General features: G+C 41.4%; 1 protein-coding gene across 3 annotated transcripts in view; it reads left to right on the forward strand.

Annotated features, from left to right (window-relative positions):
* TAGAP (T cell activation RhoGTPase activating protein) overlaps positions 1-17,369 on the forward strand; it is a 195,273-nt gene that overhangs the window by 57,607 nt on the left and 120,297 nt on the right. The gene's annotated exons all lie outside the window — the stretch shown is intronic.

Genomic DNA, 17,369 nt, shown 5'->3' on the forward strand with positions numbered 1-17,369 from the left:
ATCTGATCCAGCGACGGGTGATTTTCAGTCCAACGCAGTCCATCCATGCATCCGTCTTCTGTCTCCACTGAGGAGACACTGCGGGGATCCCAGCGCCTGACGTTTCTTATATTAGGAGGGCGGGGCCACCCATCACCTGGCCCCGCCCCCTCTGACACTGGTGAGGGAAGCCAAGGGTTCCCCAATGACGTATGGGTGATCCCGCCCCCCTCTGATGTAACGGAAACCTGCGGGATTGATCATCATCGCTGGATAGCAAGAGTGGATTAGCACCGCTGGAATCTTTTTTTATTTTTTTTTATTTTTAATAAACGAATTTTTCGAAAGTGTGTTTGTCTTATTTAAACATTTTTTACACTTTCTTTGTGAAATGGTAGGGGTAATTTTGTACCCCCTTACCATTTCAAACAGGGGGGGCTGGGATCTGTGGGTCCCCTTGTTAAAGGGGGCTTCCAGATTCTGATAAACTCCCCGCCTGCAGACCCCCACAACCACTGGCCAGGGTTGTGGGGATGAGGCCCTTGTCCCCATCAACATGGGGACATGGTGCTTTGAGGGGTCACAGACCCCCAAAGCATCCTCCCAATGTTGAGGGCATGTGGCCTGGTACGGTTCAGGAGGGGGGGCGCTCTCTCGTCCCCCCCTCTTTTCCTGCGGCCTGCCAGGTTGCATGCTCAGATAAAGGTTCTGGTATGGATTTTTAGGGGGACCTCCACGTCAATTTTTTTTTAATTTGACACGGGGTTCCCCTTAATATCCATACCAGACCTAAAGGGTCTGGTATGGATATTTAGGGGGACCCCCACGTCAATTTTTTTTAAAATTTGAAGCGGGGCTCCCCTTAATATCCATACCAGACCTGAAGGGCCTGGTAATTGAATTTAGAGTCGTTTTTTTTTTTTTATCAATGAATGAATTGTCGGCTCCGTAATACAGAGAAAACTCATTGTGTTGCGGGAGCTGACAATTCAAAGCGATTTTAAAAGACTTTTTTTCCTTGCAAAAAGTTCTAAGCACGGGAAACATACGCCCCTTCACAGGCATATTATAGACACCCCCCAGGTACGAAATTTAAAGGAATATTACACTTTTATTGTTTCTCTTTAATCATTATTAAAATCACTGCTCCTGAAAAAATGGACGTTTTTAAAACTTTTATTTGCATTGATCCATGTCCCCTGGGGCAGGACCCAGGTCCCCAAACACTTTTTAGGACAGTAACTTGCCTATTAGCCTTTAAAATTTAGCACTTTAGATTTCTCCCATAGACTTTAACAGGGTGTTCCGGCTTTTCGAATTTGCCACGAACAGCCCAAATTGTTCACTGTTTGCTGAACAGGTGAACATTCAATATTCGAGTCGAACATGAGTTCGATTCGAACTCGAAGCTCATCCCTAGTCCCTACCCACCACAGAATAAAAAAAAAAAAAAGAAGTGTAAATTTCATGGATATAGAGGCCCCCTAAGAATGTCCACAGCAGGTGTTTAGACCTAGTAACTCAAGCCCTAAATTGCATGTGTGTGTATATATATATATATATATATATATATATATATATATATATTCTTAAGGGAAAAAAACACAGAAATGGAACAAAAAAGTATGATTTGTCTTAGAAATATATGCAAACTTGAGCAATCCAATCTTGTGTGTTGTCAGCAATGATACTGTTCCAGTCACCTTTTTCCTCTGTGCTGTTGAGGCACACACCAACTTGAATGGGTCTCTTACCAGTGAAAAAAAAAAAAAAACCTTTTAGCAATGAAATCTAACAGCCCTTGTTTGTAATAAACACCAACGCCTTGCTCTCTCACTTCTATCTTCCAGTTCAAACTATGTCCAGCCATTTCAAAAGGGTAAAATCACATTTATTGAAACATAAAACCTAAATACACGCACTGTTTCATTAAGTTCACAGAGGCTACGGGCTGTGCTGCACTATGCACAGAATTGTATCCCAGTCTTCGTAGACTGTGCAGATATGTACTCAAATGTGTCCAGTACTGTATGAAGCACATGAAAAAGTGAGTTTATTTGGGCTTTACTGTCCCTCACAAAGTATATAGAGGTTTGCAATATTAGACTCTAGAAGCCACCTTTATAGTAAGGAGGCCCCCCAGGGGAATGAGCATGGCGTACCATAGTCATTACTCATATTGTCATATGGTTATATTGTTCCCAGAACAATGTAAAATGTAAAAACACACATACGCACCTATTACCTTCAGTGAGGCGACTAATATCTGGGGGCCCCCATATTATAAAGGGGGCTTCAAGATTTTGATAAGTCCTCCTCACAAATCCCCACGTCCCTTTTAGGGGACAAGATGTGGGAATGAGGCCCTTCTCCCTCAGCATAGGGACAAGGTACCTTGCAAGGGGGGAGCCTTTTCAACACGGGGACAAGGGCCACATACCTACATCCTATTCCCCAAAGGGGATGTGAGGGTTTTTAGTTAAAAAAAAAGGGGGCACCCAGATATATAACTGTAACCCCCCGAAGGAGCTGCTGGTTTCATTGGGCTTACCGTTACCTTCTTCTCCTTGATTTATGTCTAGGGGTGTCCCGTGGTAGATGGCCCAGTAACTTTAGAGACTGACGACAGATCCGTATAAAGGGATTTTTATTTGCAAAAAACTTAGTTAACGAACAGTCTCTTAAAATAGGATCAGAGGGTTAGGAAGAAAGTTCAGGTACTCTTAGTGTCATAGTCAATAATGAAGAACTCTCTTACTTTCACTAAATCCAAGAGAATAGCCACTCACAGCTGGATGTTCTCTCAAGTTGGATAGTCCCTCTCTCATAAGGCCTAGCAGTCAACAAGGTGCTTAAATCAGGAACAAGTCTCTGCCACAGACGTTGTTATAGAACATGTGGGAATAAGTCTCTACCACAGACGTTGTAGAACATGTAGGAAACTAGAATTTGTAGAACACTCATGTGATACCTGGATCTTTCAGCCAGTTTGGCGATACCTACAAGACTGGATTCACTTAGGTACTTCAGCCCTACCAGGCTCTTGCTAAGAAGCCAACCCGTACGTGGCCTTCTTCTGAAGAGTCCTCCCCTGGATAGCTACGAAGTTGCTGGGCCTCTCCACGACCAGAGATGGCACCGGACCACCTCGGAATCCCTTCTTTAGTTTCCTTGCCTCGGGCTAGCCAGCCCCGATACATAAAGTCGGGTGGATCCGCACCCCAGGCCATAGCCTTCCTGGGGGCTGGTCAGGAGGACCAGGACCATTGAGTCAGAACATACTTTCTGGACCGGAATCCAGAACCACGTGACATCCGCATCTTAAGTACCCTCTCCCAGAAAGCACAGCAAGAGTGACACTTCCACGGGACGGGCTCCAAGAGAAAGTAACATTAAAACACTCAACCAAACTGTGGTTCCAAGCCTGCCAGAAGAGACAGTGCCCCGGTGGCCAGGCTGAACACCCTATAGTCCAGTCAGACTGATGCTGAGGTCAAAATTTGGAATAATTATACCCAAACCAAACTGCAGTTCAGGTTTAACCTTAAATTTCAAAAACATAGCGCATGCTCTTCAGGACCCGGCGCTGCATAACACCTAGGGGAATGAATACAGGATACAGCATATTTGTTCACTGAACACACCCATGCTCCCCTGCTGCTGTTTGCACTCTAGCAGCTGGGGATTTCAGCAGGCAAACTGGCCAAATATGAATATTTTGTTCAGACTAGGTTTCGGTTGAAAATCATCCCTATTGCTGAGCTGTTTAGAGGTAATGATGTCAGTGTTTATGCTGTGAAATTTTAGAATGAATGTCTTCACAGTGCTTGCAGCTACAGAGGTCACTGGAGGCTTGTTTTAAGCTGTACTTTTGATTTTATTAAGAATATACAAATATTTAAATGCTGATAGTCTGGTCATTTTCAGAAAGTGGTCTCCAGGCGGTAACTAGAAGAATGCAGAACTCTCTGGGTAACATGTATATGGAAGTTTCAATTTCCACAGCAACCACATCAGATATTAGGGAATTACGAACCTAGAAAAAAACAGTTTGGGCCAGGTACTTTCAAGTTCTGTTTTCAGACAGATACAGTTTGGTGCTGTGAGCTATAACAAGCCATGTGCACTGCTAGTATAAAGTAAATGTTTGGAAACTCTACAGAAAAATATCTTGGCAAGGTTACTTGAGAAATGCATGTGAGGACTTTCCAGGAATAATTGGACTACCAGTATATGGCTTCCTATTCTTACTGCTTCACGCATTTGCATATTCTTACTTTTTCAAGGCCTTTGCCTTTCAATATTTGTCGGAATGTTGTTGTATTATAAATGGCAATAATAGCTAAGCCTGGAACTTGCCCACTTTCAGTACTGAAATAGCAGTTATTATTACACAGCAGCTTACAATACTGTAAATGTAAATAATATAACCTTTTATTTTTTTCAAAACATGGTTTCTTCCGTGTAACAAAGTTTCATTCAACAGCATCACCATGTATGACTACCATGATATTTACTTTTGATAGCCCTGTCTACACTGCTGTGAGAAATGTGTAGGTGATGGAACAAATTCACTGACTTAAAAAGGTAGCTTACTCACACTCTGGTAATTTCCTAATTTGAAGTGCTGGAAAGCTACAGGTTGTTTTCTACATTTACAGTAATGTTAATATTTGTTCAATACTAAATTTAGTATTTTGTATATCTTATACAAATATTTTATGGTAGTTTTACATTTTTTATTCAATTTCAGATTCTTTTGATATGCATTGTTATCTTATACTGCATATGGGAACATTGTTTGCATGTAACATTTTCTTCAATGAAATATTATGTTAAAAGAGGTGGGAGTACATTTTGCCTAGAGGTCACACCCAAAACAGAGCATACAAAAAATGTGCAGGACCAGCTAACCAGAACTCGCCTTAAAGCGGAGGTCCACCCTAAAATACACTCCCAGGGCTATGTGATCCCCCCTTCCCTAAACGCTTGGTAACCCCCTTACCTTCCAGCTGTCTTCTTTAGTTTTTTTTCTATTTCAAATTTCCTTCCACAGTGAATTCCGGAACGGGGAGGAGCCGATGCGGAACGGGGGCGGGGCTTAATCAGCAGGTCACTCGTTCCGGTCTGCCGCATGGGCTCCTGGGACCTTTTTTTTTCTTCCCAGGAGCTCGATATTGACGCCGCTCGATATTGCGCTTACTGCGCATGCGCGAGATCTTTTATAGATCGGGCGGTGCATGCTGGTATTTGAGCATCACACACTCCCGGAAGAGGATGCCTGTGGGCTTCACATGCCCACAGGCAAAATGGAAACCGTCAGGAGACGGTTTTATAAAGTCATTTAGGAGGAGACAAAGGCATGCTGCTGATGCCAGAAACAACAGAAGTAAGTGTTAGCCTTCTTCATAATATTGATTTTCACTATGCCTTAAAAAAAAAAACGTTAGAAACGGTGGAATCCCGCTTTAATAACCGGACTTTAAAGACTCCGGACACACAACAGAATTCCTAAAAATAATATCTTTTTTTTTATACAATTTAAGAACTTTATAAAAACAGAGGCATTTCAGCCTATAAATTATCCACAGCTAAATGTTGCAAAGAAACTCTACTTAGGTACCAGATAGGGAAATGCAGTCAGGGCTGGCAGGTGAGGCAGAGCCATGAACATAAAAAAAAATCCTGACCTGAAGACATAGAGACCCCAAATTGAGGGGTAGGTAGTCCAAGTCCTACCCCACCACTGGTAAAAATTTGGGGCCCCTACAACCTATGGTTTCCAGAGATACGGAGGGTCCTTGTACAGCCTGTCAGACTCTACATACACAGCGGCCAGTTTAAATACAAATTGGCACACTCTGTTTGCAGCAAACTTGAGCACACAGTAATTCTTGTCAGAGTCACTGAGCTCAATGGACTGCTTGGAGTCTTTGACCATTAGCCCCAGCTGTCCAATAAGAATACTGCAATGGAGGCATGTGAACTGAAGTGTCATAGACGGGGCATGTGTTTAAAAGACACACGCTTCCTTCCAGCCCAGCTCTTAACTACAAGGAAAAAACATAAAGATGAGTTTATGGGTATAAGATTTACCCACAATACCATGTTTTTCTCACATAGTTAAGAGGGAGGATGAGAATCTGCTGCTGTTGAAGAGGTACTGTTATAATCAAGCTAAATAATATATTATCATGCTATATGTTATAAGATAATAATTTATTATTTACAGCATCTCAAAAATGTGAGTACACTCCTCACATTTTTGTAAATATTTTATTATATATTTTCATGTGACAACACTGAAGAAATGACACTTTGCTACAATGTAAAGTAGTGACTATACAGCTTGTATAACAGTGTAAATTTGCTGTCCCCTCAAAATAACTCAGCACACAGCCATTAATGTTTAAACTGCTGGCAACAAAAGTGAGTACACCCCTAAGTGAAAATGTCCAAATTTGGCCCAAAGTGTCAATATTTTGTGTGACTACTATTATTTTAGAGCACTGCCTTAACCCTCTTGGGCATGGAGTTCACCAGAGCTTCAAATGTTGCCAATCCTCTTCCACTTCTCCATGACGACATCTTGGAGCTGGTGGATGTTAGAGACCTTGCGCTGCTCCACCTTTCGTTTGAGGATGCCCCACAGATGCTCAATAGGGTTTAGGTCTGGAGACATGCTTGGCCAGTCCATCACCTTTACTCTCAGCTTCTTTAGCAAGACATTGATCATCTTCGAGGTGTGTTTGGGGTCGTTATCATGTTGGAATACTGCCCTGCTGCCCAGTCTCCAAAGGGAGGGGATCATGCTCTGCTTCAGTATGTCATAGCAAATGTTGGCATTCATGGTTCCCTCAATGAACTGTATCTCCCCAGTACCAGCAGCCCTCATGCAGCCCCAGACCATGACACTCCCACCACCATTATTGACTTTAGGCACACAATTGTCTTTTTAGTCCTCACCTGGTTGCCACCACACACGCTTGAAACCATCTGAACCAAATAAGCTTATCTTGGTCTCATCAGACCACAGGACATGGTTCCAGTAATCCATGTCCTTAGTCTGCTTGTCTTCAGCAAACTTTTTGCGGGCTTTCTTGTGCATTATCTTTAGAAGAGGCTTCCGCCTGGGATGACAGCCATGCAGACCAATTTGATGCAGTGTGTGGCGTATGCTCTGAGCACTGACAGGCTGACCCCACCCCTTCAACCTCTGCAGCAATGCTGGCAGTACTTATATGTCTATTTCCCAACCTCTGGCTATGATGCTGAGCACGTGCACTCAACTTCTTTGATCGATCATGGTGAGGCCTGGTCTGATTGCAACCTGTCCTATTAAACTGCTGAATGGTCTTGGCCGCCATGCTGTCTTGGCAATCTTCTTATAGCCTAGGCCATCTTTACGTAGAGCAACAATTCTTTTTTCAGATCCTCAGGGGGTTATTTGCCACGAGGTGCCATGTTGAAATTCCAGTGACCAGTATGAGAGAGTGAGTGTGATAACACCAATTTTAACACAAGTCACATGACACTGGTTAGGGAAAATGGCTAATTGGGGCCAATTTGGACATTTTTACTTAGGGGTGTACTCACTTTTATTGCCAGTGGTTTAGACATTAATGGCTGTGTGTTGAGTAATTTTGAGGGGACAGCAAATTTACAATGTTATTGTTATACAAGCTGTACATTCACTACTTTACATTGTAGCAAAGTGTCATTTCCTCAGTATTGTCATATGAAAAGGTATAATAAAATATTTACAAAAATGTGAGGGGTGTAATCACTTTTGTGAGATAATGGGGGTTATTTACTAAAGGAAAATCCACTTTGCACTGCAAGTGCACTTGGAAGTGCAGTCACTCTAAATCTAAAAGGAAGATCTAAAATGAGTGGAAGCTCTGCTGATTTTATCATCCAATCATGTGCAAGCCAAAATTCTGTTGTTTATTTTCCTCGCATTTCCCCCTCGGATCTACAGCGACTTTACTTCCAAGTGTACTTTCAGTGCACTTTCAAGTGTACTTGCAGTACAAAGTGGATTTTCCTTTAGTAAATAACCCCCAATGCATCTATTTACTGTGAAATTACTGGTTTGAAGTTATAACTTCAAACTTCAGTAATTTGTCTGTAAAGCCACCTACTTGAGTACAGTTTTTGAAAATATAGTAAATGACCATAAAAACAATATATAATAATTATTTGTATATTACTTATGGTAAATAACCACTTTCCACCCAGGCCAATTCTGACACTTCTCTCTTACATGTAAAAAACATAATTTTTTTGACAGAAAATTACTCAGAACCCCCAAACATTATATATATTGTTTTAGCAGACACCCTGGGGCAGCCTTTCTCAACCTTTCCACACAGAGGAACCCTTGAAATAATTCTCCGGTCTCGAGGAACCCCTGCTAATAAGGAGAAATCTACAACTCATGATACATCAGCGTGATGGTCAGTGGGAAGAATGGTCCTTCCACTTGTGGTCATTGGGAAGAATTACTTCCTTACAGATAGCTAAAAAGATCAATGGTGTCAGTGGGAACTTATCTGAGAGGCAGAAATGGCCCAATGCTGAAGGAACCCCTAGCAACCTCTGGAGGAACCCTGGTCTGCGAATCACTGCCCTAGGGAATAAAATGGTGGTCGTTGCAACTTTTTATGTTACACAATATTTGCGCAGCAATTTTTCAAACACATTTTTTGGGGAAAAAAAACAGTTTCATGAATATAAAAAAAACCCCACTAAAGATAACCCGATTTTTCTGTATAATGTGAAAGATGATGTTTTGCCAAGTAAATATATACCTAACATGTGACGTTTTAAGTTTGCACACACTTGTGGAATGGCACCAAACTTCAGTACTTAAAGATTTCCATAGGCGATGTGTTACGTTTTTTTACAGATTACATGTTTAGAGTTATAGAGGAGGAATTATTATTGCTAGAATTATTGTTCTCGCTCCATTGATCACAGTGTATGTAACCTGTGTGTATCTGGCTCTAATACTAGCCAGTGCCTCATCAGCCACTGACCTCACCGCACGTCCCTAGTGCCGAAAGACTATAAGTATGTGAATAAGTACGGGGTTGCATGACAGCAATATAAAACTGTATGCTTTCGGTGACCAGATCTGGCAGGTCAACGTTTCGCCAATTACACGGCTTCTTCAGGACCTAATATGACAAGGTAGCGCAACCCTAAGTATATTATGTGAATGGAAAGAAAAAAGTATGTAGCACTAACCCCCGAAGGAGCTGCTGGTTTAATTGGGCTTATTGTTACCTTCTGATCAGGGGAAGTAGAATAAGTGCTGCAGGCTTCATTCTCTTTATGTGAGTTGTAATGGAAATTTGTAAGTTCTGTATATAGTTGTATTCTATTTTGTATGTATTGCACAATGCTCACACTGTGTACTTGGCACTAATAATGTTTTCAGTACATGTTTGCATTTTTTTGAGTCCTGATTACAATTAGCCTGTCTACGATACGCCCCTTGTTACCATAAACGTACAATTGTAATATTAATGTGATACCTACGTAATCATGTGTATAAAAACCTTCAATTGCATCATAATAAAGCAGAACAGTTATTTGGAAAGATGCTGTTCATATCTTTTGTGTCTGTTCCCTACTGCAGTAGTTATTATTAAATTTATAGTTTTTGATGAGGCTGGGAGCTTTCTGGTCCATCATATACAGATTGTTGGTCCTTTTGTTTTTATTTATTTTTAATTTTGAAATCCAAAGCAGAATTTGTGGATTGTGAAATGAAATGCCCCTTTTCCTCGTAAGTGCAGTGGTATAAGCAGAAGAATATTTTGGATTTATGGACATCTTTGCATGACTGCAGGGTATTTTTATCATTTATTATAATATTGCCAGGAAAAAGTTGTCTTTTAAAAACATGAAGCTGGAGTTCTTACACAAACAGCATGATAGAAAACAAGCCATTGTAATATATTTATGCCAGCTGCACCCAGTAATGAAGGGTTCACCCAGATATATAAGAGCTGTAGCTTTATGCAAAGGTGCTATTAGACAAAGTTACTGACATTATTTTGGCCAATATTTAATTATTAATGGTCCCACATTCTGTGCAGCAAATATACAGCTAACTAAATGTTTGTCTAATGAAAGGCTCAAAATATGAATTTGTTTATGTACAAATCTAACAATGAAAAATGCGTACATTTGAATCCAGCCACCTTATTGTCTCTATTGGAGGAGGCCAGAGACAAAGAAAAAACACATGTTAAATTGATGATGTAGGAATCAGCTGCTGTGAGTCCAGTGCAGGACACACTCCCTGAAGACCCAGATATTTCATTTTTTGTAGATTTGATCCCGGTTTTATACTGAGGATGGCAATACCCATACTTAGTATGCAGTTTATCACCCAGAAGGATACTCTGTATTTTAGTGTCATTGGATCTTTTTTCCCCAGCTCAAGAAGCAAAGCTCCATGTTTTAGCAAAGAGCATATATTTATATAGATAGTAGAGATATAGAGAGCTTTTGCTTCCATTTGAAGGGCCAGAAGTTTGTTTTTACTTCGCCGGGTAAACCAATCAAGCATGCCAAGTTAATTTGATTGGCTGTTTTCAGCCTTCCAGGTTCTTGCAGAGGTAGCCATACTAAAATTAAAACTCGCACATGGAAGCAGACCAGGCGACTAAGGATGCTTCATTTACAGCCCCGGACACTTGCTGGGTCTGGGCAACTCACAGATTTCACCCTAGTTCTGGCCCAGTATAGCTGGGATTAATAATTCAACTTTAAGGACCCCAGAACGAGAAGAACAAGTGGTCCACAGAGGGCAACTTCTTATGAAACAGGACTTTGGAAAAGGTTATCATTTATGTCTCCAATCACTCTTTTCCTTCCAGCTTGACACATGGACCGTGTCATCAATCACAAGCAGTTATGGCTGCCTTAGTAAATGAGCATGGGATAGAGCCAGGGATTTCCACAGTTGTTTTTTTTTATAGCATACCACTTCTTGTTTTACCTGTTACCAAAGGTGTTACCAAAAGCAGAACATCCCTTCCAGAGATAACAAAACAATATATCCAGATGGCCAAGTCAGGATCTTATGAGCATGCATTTTGTCTGTATGGACATGTTTTCTGGATGTCTACAGAATTTACAGAGAGTAATAGAGGAAATCATTTCTATAGGAAAGTCCTTACTAGAGGTTTTGAGGTTGTATTTTTACACTCCCTACTGTCTACAATGTAGCGGAAAAAGTAGAATAAGAAACTAGAAAACCTTTGCCTGAATGTTTTCTTATATTTTATCAAGCCCCTAAAGGGATGTTGGACTCTCTCTCCCTATGGGAATTGTTTGGGAGTGTGTTACTCATTTTCTATATTTTGTCTCAGCAGCTGAAGTCCTCCATTCGGATCTCACAGAGAATGTTGCTGATCTTTTAAGGTTTTTGACAAACTAATTTATATGTTCTCCACAATACAAGATACTAAAAGCTTGGAAAGATTTAAAACTAAAGCCACGTGACTTGTGGATTGTTAAGAGGCATATATATATATATATATATATATATATATATATATATATATATATATATATGGGAATTTTTGGAGACTGAATATATTAAAGTCTATGGGACTCGAACGTTAAAAATCTAAAGTGCTAATTTTAAAGGCTAATATGCAAGTTATTGTCCTAAAAAGTGTTTGGGGACCTGGGTCCTGCCCCAGGGTACATGTATCAATGCAAAAAAAAGTTTTAAAAATTGATGTTTTTTTCGGGAGCAGTGATTTTAATAATGCTTAAAGTGAAACAATAAAAGTGTAATATTCCTTTATATTTCATACCTGGAGGGTGTCTATAGTATGCCTGTAAAGGGGCGCATGTCTCCCATGCTTAGAACTGTCTCTGCACAAAGTGCAATTTCTGCAGGAAAAAAGTAATTTAAAATCACTCGCGGCTATAATGAATTGTTGGCTCCCCTTAATACAGAGAACAGTCATTGAAAGTCATTGATAAAAAAAAAAAGCAAGCGTAGAGTATGCCCCAAATTCAATTACCAGGCCCTTCAGGTCTGGTATGGATATTAAGGGGAACTCCGCTTCAAATAAAAAAAAAATGACGTGGGGTTCCCCCTAAATATCCATAACAGACCCTGGTAGGTTTCCGTTACATCAGAGGGGGGCGGGGTCACCCACACGTCATTGGGGAAGCCAGGCTTCCCCACTTGCGTCAGAGGGGGGCAGGCTCAGGTGACGGGTGGCCCCGCCCTCCTCATATAAGAAATGTAAGGCTGCCGGGATCCCCGCAATGTCTCCGCCAGTGGAAACAGAGGACGGGTGGACTGCGCTGCACTGGACAGAGAGATCACCCGTCGCTGGATCAGTTCAGCCATCGTTGGACCCTGGAGAGATGATCATCCGTCGCTGGATAGCAAGAGTGGATTACCACCGCTGGAATCTTTTTTTAATTTTTTTTATTTTTAATAAAGGACTTTTTCAAAAGTGTGTTTGTCTTTTTTAACATTCTTTTACACTTTCTTTGTGAAATGGTAGGGGTACTTTTGTACCCCCTTACCATTTTGAACGGGGGGGCCGGGATCTGGGGGGTCCCCTTGTTAAAGGGGGCTTCCAGATTCTTATAAGCCCCCTGCCCGCAGACCCCCACAACCACCGGCCAGGGTTATGGGGATGAGGCCCTTGTCCTCATCAACATGGGGAGAAGGTGCTTTGAGGGGTCTGTGACTCCCAAAGCATCCTCCCAATGTTGAGGGCATGTGGCCTGGTATAGTTTAGGAGGGGGGGGCGCTCTCTCCTCCCCCCCTTTTCCTGCGGCCTGCCAGGTTGCGTGCTTGGATAAAGGGGAACTCCACGCCTTTTAAAAAATTGGGGAGGAGTTCCCCTTAATATCCATACCAGACCTGAAGGGCCTGGTAATTGAATTTGGGGGAACCCCACGCTTTTTTTTTTTTATCAATGACTTTCAATGACTGTTCTCTGTATTACGAGGAGCCGACAATTCATTATAGACGCGAGTGATTTTAAATTACTTTTTTTCCTGCAGAAATGACACTTTGTGCAGGGACAGTTCTAAGCACGGGAAACATGCGCCCCTTTACAGGCATACTATAGACACCCCCCCCGGTACGAAATTTAAAGGAATATTACACTTTTATTGTTTCACTTTAAGCATTATTAAAATCACTGCTCCCGAAAAATCTGATGTTTTTAAAACTTTTTTTGCATTGATACATGTCCCCTGGGGCAGGACCCAGGTCCCCAAACACTTTTTAGGACAGTAACTTGCATATTAGCCTTTAAAATTAGCACTTTAGATTTCTCCCATAGACTTGTACAGGGTGTTCCGTGGCTTTTCGAGTTTGCTGCGAACACCCCAAATTGTTCACTGTTCGGCGAACAGGTGAACAGGCAACCTTCGAGTCGAACATGAGTTTGACTCGAACTCGAAGCTCATCCCTATTTAAGAAGATGGTGAGGGTCTACCTTTAGGAGCATCAGATGGGGAGGAGAGTACCTGCTGTGGGGGAGTGAGGAATAAAGTAAAGCCAGCCATAGATGGAGCATTTGTCTTTCCTGCAGCAACAAAATAGCTCAATTCCCTCATCAACAAAGTCAGTGTTGATGAGGGAATCCCTCTTGTGGAGCTATTGTGTTCGTGGGGGGCGAAGGGAGGCAACCCTGCCGGGAGAACACAGTGATTGCTATTGGCTATAATAGCTGTAAGCAACAATTGCATGTGAAATGCAACAGGCTGGTTGTACCCAAGCTGATCAATCGATCGATTTGGGTACATTTAGCTTGCCCATACATGGTTTGTATCTCTGCCGATTCCTGCTGAACTATTCCAGATTTACCAGCTTTAGTATTTGTACTTATTCATTCCTCCTCCTAGCCAAATAAGCAGATAACTCAAGCAGTGAAGGGAAACCCAAGTGCATGTGTACATTTAAAGGGGACTGGAGTTGGGCTTTGAAGAAGAATAACCACATACATGTTGATGGCTTTAGCAGTTGGAGTAGTTTGCATATTGGCAAACTTCCCATGTTAAAAAAAAGAAAGTGAAATTGGAGTATGGAGATGAATGAATAAAATGAAGTGAATAGGAATGTTCCTATCACTTCTCCTGTACATGTAATGCCTTATAACTGCCACTGTGTGGCATTTTGCTACTACTAAAAGGGTTTATTATTTTTTTAATATAATTTTTAAACATGAAAGCTTGAGTACCTTAGAGCAGCAGTGGCAAACTCAATTTCATTGCAGGCCGCATTGGCATTATGGTTCAAAGGGCTGTTGTATCTGTAAGAGTATACAAATGTATCTACTCTTTATCATAGTAAATAATTGCTTCTGTATTCAATTACTGGTTTTAGTAATAACTTAAAATGATTGTAAATGATCACCTTCTAAAACAACCCATTCAGTTTAAAATAGAAATGAAATGCTAAACATTTTTGTATAGATATAGAAAAAAAACCATTAGAAATACCTTTTTCCCCTTTTTTATCTACTTAAAGACTGCCCGCCGCAGTTGTACGTAGGCTATATGGCTATTTGAAGTGGAATACCATTGTTATGGCAGCAGCTAGCTGCCACAACCCCGGAATCTTCTTTAACAGCGGGCGGTCTGCTTTCAGATAAAAGTGGTCTCACCGATGGATTTGCTGTGAAATCACTTTTATCGGGGGCGGGAGAAGACCCCCCTACCGGTGCTCCCCGGTGCTCCCTGCTGCTTACCAAAGCTGTCGGTAGCGGCAGAGACGATCAAGTCCTCTCCCCTCACAGGTTGGATGCTGAGTGAGGGAAAGATGGCCCCTGCTCGGCTCCACATCACTGGATGGCGGAAACGACGCCAAACATCACTTCCACCCAATGGTCTTAAAGGGGAAATATTTTTTTTTGCAAAAAAAAAAAAGACATTTATTTTTTATTGCATTTTAGTGTAAACGTCACATTTAAGAGGTCTTTTCATGCTTTTTTCTATTACTAGGGATGTTTATATTCCTTGTAATAGGAATAAAAGTGACCCAATTTTTTTTTTAAAAGGACAGTGTAAAAAAAAAAGAAAAAGTAAAATAAGTAAGAAAAAATAAATAAAACATTTAAAACGTCCTGTCCCGCCGAGCTCACGCGCAGAAGTGAATACATGCGTAAGTCGCGCCCGCATATAAAAACGGTGTTCAAACCACACATGTGAGGTATCACCATGGTCGTTACAGCGAGAGCAATAATTCTAGCACTAGAGCTCCTCTGTAACCCACAACTGGTACCTGTAGACCACCTTCCTTTCCTATCTCTCAATAGCATGGGGGGCATATTCTGTTGTACTGTAGTACACAGAGGAGCACTGAACAGGGCTAATAATCATGCTTGGAATAAGATTGCAGAGTGCAGAAGACAGCAATGCATTTCTGGCAGATCAACAGAAAAAAAGGGGGGTTTTGGGACCTTAAATGAGGCGTGTGATATCTAGTGGTTAAGGGTAAGTATATTAAGTTACTTTTATGTATTACATGTATGTGTACACAGATGGAGTACACTATAAAAATAAATGGAAATGTTAGGTGCAAGTTTATTGGAAAAACTCATGAACGGGTGATGGAAAAATACACCTTATAAACATCAATAGCCATCATACATATGTTCATATATATATTTTTTGTAGATACGCATGCATATACTCCTGAGGAAGTGGAATGAATCCACAAAAAGTGTCGAGCCTATAGATGTTTATTGATTTTACAACTATGCGTTTTATATTTTGTTGTACATATACAGTATATGTAATTCTATTATGTACTTATTGTTTACTCGCATTAATGACATACACATGTCCAGTATGCCGTGACTAGACATGTGCAATTTGTTTTGTTTCCAATTCGTTTTTAATCTAAGTTTGACATCTCTGTTAATTCTGAAATACCTGAAGTACAGGACTTTTGTAGACTTAACCTTCTTCCTATCCTGCAAATTACTCAAAATAGGCTGAAAGTGTGGGCTAACCTCCCCCTCACACTGATTAGATGAATCAACTTAATAAAAATGAAATTGCTTCCCCCCCTTCTATACGTGGTGCGCCATTCTCCAATGTGGATACCCAAAGCACTTTTTAAGCGGCCAAATTCTCACATATCCAGTTTTATGTGGGGCTCTGTCCCTCCCCGTTTCCGATTGTCTATACTCCAAAGACCTTGGACGCGAGGGGGCCTGGCCTGTCCAGATTTTTTCCTTTATTTTATTGTGGTGATGCTTACCCGTGCCCACAACTGGCTTACATTGGATGCTACTAATGCAGCTCCCCAAATACTCCACTATGGATTAATCCTGAATTCTATTCCATCCTGGACCCGGTCATATGGGCATCGCGGGGTATTCGATATCTACATCATATCTGTGAGAATGGTGCACTACTGACATTTGACCAACTCAAATCTAAATTTGACTTACCCAATGTGTACTTCTTCCGGTTCCTGCAGCTCTGCCACACTTATGGGGCTCAGTCCGGGAGCTCTCCCCTGACCCTTTACCAGTCAAACACAGAATCGCTCCTATGTCAAGAAAGACTGATTAAACCATTATCCACAATCTACAAGGCCCTGCAGCCTAATGTTCATCGCAGTTTGGAGAGACTTTGTGAATTCTGGGCATCGGAGCTGGATGGGGAGGACTGGGAGGATGTCTGGGACTCCCCCTTTAGACACTTGGTCTCCTCTAGAGATCGGTTGATCCAGTTTAAAATATTACACAAGTTTTATTACAGTCCATACAGGCTTCATAAAATATACCCAGACTGCAAGTCGCAGTGTTGGCGCTGTCAAGCTGATCTGGTCATGCCACAAAGTGCAGCATTACTGGTCATTAATTACAACCTTCATCACTAAACTGACCACATTTCCTATACCCCGAAACATAGAGATTTGCCTGCTTGGCTTGGTGGATGCTCTTACCCCTTTAAGGGCAGTCCATACATTACTGGGATTGCTTCTCTTCTATGCCAGGAAACTCATTGTACTCAAGTGGAGAGCTCCCACGTCTGCTTTTACCCTGAATGCATGGAAATCATTAGTTAACCTTGCAGAACCCTTATATAAGAAAACATACTCCAGCAGAGGATGTCCCCTAAAGTTTCAAAAAGTTTGGAACATATGGCTAGAGTCTGAAACGACAACTGTGGAGTGGGGGGACCCTGTGGGACTACCGGTCTGATCTGATGTGCATATGAGAGGATGGTTCCTCTGACTGCCCCCCAGTGGTGCATTCCGACTAACCACTTACCTATAGCCATCCACTTGTTGTAGACTTTTTCAAGGATGCCTGTCGTATATCACATATTTATGTACATTTCTGAGCATTACAATTATCCTGTTAATTTTA

The sequence above is a fragment of the Lithobates pipiens genome, unplaced genomic scaffold (genome assembly GCF_037356315.1).
Source record: "Lithobates pipiens isolate NorthernLeopardFrog02 unplaced genomic scaffold, aLitPip1_a1.2 Scaffold_18, whole genome shotgun sequence".
NCBI lineage: Eukaryota > Metazoa > Chordata > Amphibia > Anura > Ranidae > Lithobates > Lithobates pipiens.